Consider the following 8,494-nt stretch of genomic DNA (forward strand, 5'->3'; position numbering starts at 1 on the left):
AGAGGTCTTAATTTACTCTTTCCCAGTATGTGGGAGCTTCATTTCATGCAGCTCTCCTTGCACTCTATTGTGCTAAAACAGCAAGCTTGTCAAGAATGGAGACATTGCAATGATATATGCAGAGTCTATGGGAGACATTTTCTCTATGGGTTAAAGTAAGTAGTTGGATCAAAGTCAGGACGTAGATGCTACAGCTGGTCTGGGAAAAAATGGCAATTAAGAGGAAAAAAAAGAACAGAAAGAGAGAATCACAGACAGTCTTTTTTTAGGTGGCAACAACAGAACCAGACTGTTTGAAACTGGTAACTGACTCCAAATGTCACATTTTTCACTGAATTCTAAGTAATATTGCTATTTCATAACTGTTATTTGGTTGTATTGATGGCCATATTAACTTACTTTGTTACAAACTTGTTACATATATTTTTATATACTATATTTGTTATCTTTCTCTTTCTTATGTATCTTTCTCTCAACAATACTTAGGAGGATTGAAGAAAAGCAAATTAAAGCTTAGAGAACACTTCCTTTGAATGACTTTCAATCCAGCCAAACCTGGCATGTTTATTGTGATCAACTCATGCACTTCTGTGCAGTTCAATATCCAGTACCTGTGTGATTACCTCTCCATCAGAAAATTTCATCTTCCTTAAATATTTCAATGTGTATTTGTGTCAGAAACATAAAAATAAAATAAGACTAAAAGAAAACTAAATGTTTTAAATTAATTTCTCTGGGAAAGCTGGGAACTTACAATCATTTAAGGGGAGCAAATTTACTGTATACTAATCTATATTTCCAGGTAATATTAGTCATCTCACAAAAAATGATAGTAAATGAATAAATGTGGCATAAACATAGAAATACCCCCAAAATGACAAGAGTCAAGAGTGCATGGAAGATGTCAATACACTTTCAAAACTGGAAAGTAAACTGACTTAGCAGGACAAAGAAAACTTAAATACAACTGCCAACATGAGAGGGGAAGCTATCAAAGAGTATTAATCTAATTCAAGTCAAAGCCATTGAAATGTTTAGGAATTGGAGGTACCTGTTATTTCTGAAGATCAGGATGCACAGTGGGACGGGAAATAAATGGTTGAAAGTCTATATAATTCGCAGCTGGACCACAGATCCTTTCCTCAGCCTGTGCAACTGGAATGTTACACCTTCCCCACACCCACAAAGACAAGAGTTCACTTTCTAGAGAGGATGAACTTGTGTAGTTCTAGACGTAGACCCATGAGGACAGCTGAGGAGATGGATGAGCCATTTGACTAAATCATGAGTGATTTAGCAAAATTTTGCATTATAAGTGTGAAAGCCCTTATTCCTTTCCCCTACTTGTCTCCCAAGAAATTATGCATGTGCCTAGGGCCATGTCCACCTCCCCTCCAGACCACCCCAGGAATATGATTATAGAGTTCTCTCTGGGAAAACTGTCTAGTCCAATTGATACGAACTACAAATCTTTACATGGGTCTCATTGTGGTATAGTGCCACCCACCAATCAAAAAGTTCCACCCCTGCACAAAATACTCGCACTTGATTTTTAGAGTTCCAAGTTTAAAATGAATAGACATGGGGTATCACCATACGTTGAACAATAACATTTAAAATGCAGGCTATAATCCAAAAGAACAAACAGGAAACAAGTAATACGATGAAAAAGGAAGAAAAAGAGGAGAAAAAGGAAAAAGAAGCTACAGCTAAAAATCTTCCAAGAGAAAAGAAAAATCTTAGAACAAGAATACTATACAATTAAACAGGGTTCAGAGAACAAGAAAAAGCTCTTGAAAATGAAAACAAGTATGATATCAGAAATAATTCAAAGGAAAATTTGGAATATAAAATTGAAGAACTGTCTCAAAAGGAGAACAAATAGATTAGATAATTAGGAGGTTAATACTAGAGGTCAACACCCATCTAACAGGGGCTACAAAATAAAAGAGCAGAGAAAATATTCGGTTGGCCAAAGAGTTTGTTCGGGTTTTTCCATGTTACATTTTGGCCAACCCAATAGAAAAATTATCAAAAAAGAAAACTCCTTCTAAGAACTTTTCCCAAAACAAAGATGTGCTTTCAGAAGAAAGAGGCTTAGTAAGTACTAAACATAATCGACTTGTTTTGTTTTTTAAAATATAAATCACATTATGGGGAAAAATATGTAAGACACTGGGGATATAAAGAAGATTCTAAAAACTTTTTATAGAAAAAATTGTTACATTAAAATCAGCAACCATAATGATCAGAAATTCTTACTACAAAATCTGAAAGACAGAGAACAATGGAGGATACTTTCGTTATTCAGATGGGAAATTATCTCCATTTAAGACTGACTGCAAGTCAAACTATCAATTAAATGTGAAGATAAAGACGTTTTCAGGTGAGCAAGGTTTTAGAATGTTTACTTTCCATGTACTAATTCTCAGAAGCTACTGGAAAAGACTGAGGCAATAGGATTCCCAAAGAGAGCATGAAGAGAGGTCTCATGCCAACAGCCCTAGAGCAGAACGACTCCAGACTGGAATAAATCCTCAGAGGGCTCCAGGAGGTGGATATTTACTTCCTCTCTCTGTCCCTCCACCACACACACAAACTGATGAAATACCTAATGCCTCATATTTTTCATTATTCTGATAAGAGTTTTAAATTCTGTCAGAGCTAATTTGAGAATTCAAATTAGTAAACAGACAACAATATTGAGCAAATGTAAAAGAAGGCAATTATTAACTCTAAAACATAAGATTGTACAATAAAAGAAACATTATTAGAGTAAAACATGTGGTGTAGAAGACATACCCTCTATTTCTCAGTTTAATATTACAAAAATGCTATGTTCTCAGTATATTTTAACATATGTCCTGATTCTTTCATATGCACACAACACCAGCTGTAAATAATATTTATGTGGTTATAAACATGCAAACAATGAATACTGAGGCAATCTAAATAATGATTTCACTATATGTGGAGGATAGGGGAAGAGAATATGTATTTGTTTGTATGTATGTGTCTGTGGGCCATGGGGGAGAGGGAGATCTATGATAACTAAATCCTCAATTTTCACAGTAGGAAAAAATAATGTTGCAAATTTGAAGATGAAGAAATAGCTATAAACTCATAAAAATATGGAACTAAATATAGATAGAAATAGCTAAAAAAGTTGAGAGCTGTCACCTTTTGGTTAGCAGGAATTAAAGGTAGGTGTGGGTGGGTCAGAGGACTACTGTTTTGGGCATAAAAGTTGAAACATGCAGAGAAGTATGCTGTAAGAGTTACATTCACAGACTCTGAAACCAAGATACAGGGCTCAAATATTGGGTCTACCACCTACTAGTTATATGATCTTGTGACATAGATGTTCAGTGTCTCCATTTCCCTTTTGTAAAATTAGATAATAATGGTGTTACCTCACAGGGTTGTCTTACAGATTAAGTAGTTTAATACACAAAATCATTTAAATAGTATGTGGCACATATTACTAGTGCTGGCAGTTCTAGATAACTGTTAAGTATTTACATGAGTTATTTTGGTAAAAAAAAAAAATTAAAAAGAAAACACAACATATTGTGCAATACATAGAAATTAGTCAAGAAATAAGAATCATTATATTTAAAAATTAAAAACTGATGAATTGCCATCAATGGAATAAAGCTATCTTAAAGTACTAAAGTATGTTTCTTACTGTTTAATATCTAAACAAGAGCATTTCATTAATTATGCTTCATATGAAAGATTAATTTGTGTCTATTGTAACTATCAGTATATGAATATATTGCATAAGATATGAATTGAAATTGGCTTCTAAAAATCAGAAGCTCATTCACTGAAAGAAATGAAGATAGTAAAATTGATAATAATATTCATTGGACTTCCCTGGTGATGCAGTGGTTAAGAATCTGCCTGCCAATGCAGGGGGCATGGGTTTGATCCCTGGTCAGGGAAGATCCCACATGTCACGGAGCAACTAAGCCCACAAGCCACAACTACTGAGCCCACGCACCACAACTACTGAGCCCATGTGCCACAACTACTGAAGCCTGTGCATTCTAGGGCCCATGTGCCGCAACTACTGAAGCCCGCACACCTAGAGCCTGTGCTCCACAACAAGGGAAGCCCCCACTCGCTGCAACTAGAGAAAGCCCGTGAGTAGCAACGAAGACCCAATGCAGCCAAAAAAGAAAATAAAATAAATAAAATAAAATAAAAACTTGTCAGAAGGCTAATTAATACTTATACGAATATTTCTTCTTTTTGACTGAACACTGGTCCTATATCTGCTTTGATATTTTCACATAATATCAGGTATGCCCTCTATGCTTCAACTTAATATTCAGAAAATCCTAAATTCTCAATATATTTTAAGATATGTTGCTACTCTTTCATATACACTTAGTGAGTCCAAAATTTCAACAAAACTGATACTGATTTTTTTTTTTCTCCTCAGTAGAGATTAAGGACACATTTTTTTTTTTTTTTCAAAAACCAAATGTGTTTAAAGAGATGCTATTAAGTGGGGAAACAACAGGTAATGTGTTGACTGCGGTGGTTTTATTAATTGTAACATATAGTAAACCATGTTTTTGTTTTTATTTATATTTTCAACATGCGATGTAAATTAGAATACCTCCAGATATTCTTTTGGCAAGCACAAAAGCTGTTTATCCCATAGATGATATAGACAATAATGTATGGCTCATAATTTGGAAGAAAGCTGTAACTTAAGAAGTTCCGATGACATTCAAACAGTTTGTGTGTAACTAAACGAAGGCTGTTAGTGAATGGCAGCTTTAAAACATTTTAAACATGTGGACAAAAAATTGAATTTTTATTATTGTAAACGAAAAAGGAAGGTTTCTGGAGAAGCTAGACAACATACTGTAATCCAGGCTTGAGCAAGTTGAGGAGGTATGGTGTCGTATAAATAGAAACCTACTCTTCCCTTTATGTGTTTAACATACATAATCTGAAAAAGAGGAGAGATATGGAATGATAATGTACAATATCATACATCTAGCACAGGAATAGAAATGTTTTTATTCTGAATATCAGAAACTCAAGGAAGAATCACAATGAGACATATTTATCTCTGCAAATCTAGGTACATCCTGAAAATTTTGAATAATATACATTTTATGAAAAAGATTAAATTGAGTGAGTTTGTATATAAGTGTATGTGATGACTGAAAGAAAGAAGTGACTGAAGGACAAAACTTAATCCAGTCATTGCTATCAAACATATGACAACATTTAATGACATTTCTACTAAGGAAAGTTTGAGTACAGGAAAACTGTTATGATAAAAAAAAATCTTTATAGTCTTCTGTTCATTCAACTCATAGTGTATTTAGTTATTTATAGCTTAGGGAATATTTTAAAATCATATTCATAGTTTTATTACATAGAGAAAGTGAAGAAAGAAAAGAATAATATAGGAAAAAAGAAAGGAAGATGGATTAAAAGGACTGAGAAAGTAAACTGCTTCTTTTCTTTTGAAACATTTGTCATAAAGAAAGTTCAATTCATTTTACTTAGGATTTTTAGGAATTTAGTAGAGAACCATTTCTTAATATAGAATCCTGCATACTGTAGGTATTTTTATAATATCCACTATATACTGAATACCTAAGCTGTGTAACCTATGTTAATGCAAAAATATGTACAAAATGGCTAAAATTTAAAAAATAGAGATAATATCAACTGCTGGTGAGGCTGCAGAGAAACTTAATCACCTGTACATTGCTGGTTAAGATGTGAAATGATATATCTACTTCTGCAAAATAGTTTAGCAGTTTCTTCTAAAACTGAAAATGTGCTTACAATACAACCCAGGAATGGTACTTTGGGAAATTTATACCAGAGAAATTAAAACCTATGTTACTGCAAAGACATGGACAAAAATATTTATAACAACTTTATTTATAGTAGAGAAAAACTGAAAACAACTCAAATGTCTTTCAATGGATGAATGGTTAAACAAACTGTGGTATATCCATACCTTGGAATACTGCTCTTTTACCTTTATCTCTTTAGTTAATTTCAATTCACTTTCACCAATCAATAGAGACTTTATTTTGTCTGGAAGATTCTCCTTCTAGGCCAAGTTGAGTATCTTCCACAATAGTCATTCACTTGGGAATGACTTAACACAGAGCTTAAATACTGAATGAATGAATGAGTGGATCACAGTAGGACAAATGATCAATCTCTGAGATATGGAGACTATCTGAAAAAATGAGAATTCCATTAGTGAAAATAAACTCTTGTCCAACCAAGAATTACTTTTGTTTCTTTCTTATTCATTTCGGTTGAGGTCTTAGAAGTTAAAAACTTCCAGTTTTTTTATAATAGGTTTCATTATTTAGTCTAATAGGTATCTAATGGATATCATGATAAATAATAGTTCAATAAAGGCTAGACTTAATTGTTCTCTTAACGTATGCCAGACTTTTGTCTTAACACTTTATATTTAATCCCTATTCCAACCCTATGAGATAAATACTATTATTTTGTTCATATTCTAGATAAAGCAGGAAAGGATAAGTATTGCGTTAAGATCAAACAACTAGAAAGTGGTAGAGTTGGGACCCAAACCTGGCAGTCTGTATCTAGGGCTCACGTTCTTAACCAACATGCAATATTTCCTCTCTTGAAGCACACTGATAATTTGGTTTATTTTAATTGCTCACAGCTTTCTCACCTTTCATAATATGCACGGTAAACTCATAAAATACTAACTTTGTAAGTCCATTTCCTTAGATGTAAACCAAGATAAAATAACTACTTACTCCATTCACTTCTCAAAAAAATAAACAAGGAAGCATTTTGTAAACTCTGATGTTCTATCATAAGGCTTTTGTCACAGGCAGTGATATCCACTGGTTTCTTTTCTGTATTAAAGTCATCTTGTCATGTCCCTGCCTTATACCTTTTCAACTGTCATCTTTTTATTTCTTAATGTAGTCCTAATTATATTAAGTTTCCAGACTTCACCTCCCTAAAAAGGTGCACTTCAATCAAAGACAATATGATTTGGTCTGATTCACATACTCATCCTTCAGAAGTACAGGCATACCTTGTTCTATTGTGCTTTGCTTTATTGTGCTTTGCAAATATTGCAATTTTTTACAAATTGAAGTTTTGCGGCAACCCTGCATCGAGCAAGTCTATCAATGCCATTTTTCCAACAGTTTTTGCTCACTTTGTGTCTGATTACATGTTGTTAATCTTCACAGTCTTTCGAACCTTTTCATTGTTATCGTATTTATTATGGTGATCTGTGATCAGTGATCCTCGATGTTACTACTATGATTCACTGAAGGTTCAGATGATGGTTAGCATTTCTTTAGCAATAAAATACTTTAAAATTAAAATATGTACTTTTTTAAAGACATAATGCTATTGCACACTGAATAGGCTACACTATAGTGTAAACATAACTTTTATATGCACTGGGAAACCAAAAAATTCATGTGACTCACTTTATTGCAATATTTACTTTATTGCACTGGTCTGGAACTGAACCTACAATATCTCCAAGGTACGCCTCTGTTAACTGAGCCCTGACTACAGACATTTCCTCATGCTAGGCTCAGAGATTAGAAAAAGGGCAGTCATCCCAGCCAAGGGAGCTCAGAGTCTGGGGAGATAGCCACCATAATGTAGACACACTCCAGATAGTAAAGGAGTAGAGTTCTGGTAAGGGTTGTAAAGAAAAAGGATAGCGTGTGCAATGGAAGACTGACCAAGGGAAAATTTTCACCTATAGGTTGGTCAGGGAAGGCTTCCATTGAGGAAGTGATTAAATGAGACCTGGAGGATGAGAAACAGGAATGCAGGGCGGAGAAAGAGTATTCTAAACAAAGTCCATGAGGTTAGAAAGGGCTTCATGTAGAAACGAGCTTCAGTCTTTTGAGAAACATATTTAATAGGCAAGATTTCCTATTTAAAAGTTCAAAAACTTTTTCTAAGTTTTAGAAGATTTTTTCCAGTTTTCTTATATAGTTTGATGAAACAAAAATGAAAAAACACATTAATTTGTGAATGTAGTTTTAAAAATGAGTTTGAGTGTTCCTGTGGCTAACCCAGTGACTATAAAATAGCCTACAGGGCAACATCAATCTGAGGTGAGTAGCAATTATTTTGAACCAAAACATCTATTGGATCTTTGAATGTTCCTTTTATTTAATCAGTTCTCACCCTAAAGGGAGAGAAGTGTTTCTCTATTTTGTCCTACACTGACAATTCAACTACAAGTCATATACCAGGGTCAGCAAACTATGGTCCATGGTCCAAATCCCATCCAACATCTCTTTTTGTTCAGTGTGTGAGCTAAGAATGGTTTTTATATTTCCAAATGGCTAAAAAAATTTTAAAGAATAATATTTCAAAACATATGATAATTACATAAAATTCAAATTTCATTGCCAACTATTTTTTTTTTGAGGGGGGGAGAACTCAGTCATGCACATTTGTTCATGTATTATCTATG

The sequence above is a fragment of the Balaenoptera physalus genome (genome assembly GCF_965194825.1).
Source record: "Balaenoptera physalus genome assembly, chromosome: 6".
Lineage (NCBI taxonomy): Eukaryota > Metazoa > Chordata > Mammalia > Artiodactyla > Balaenopteridae > Balaenoptera > Balaenoptera physalus.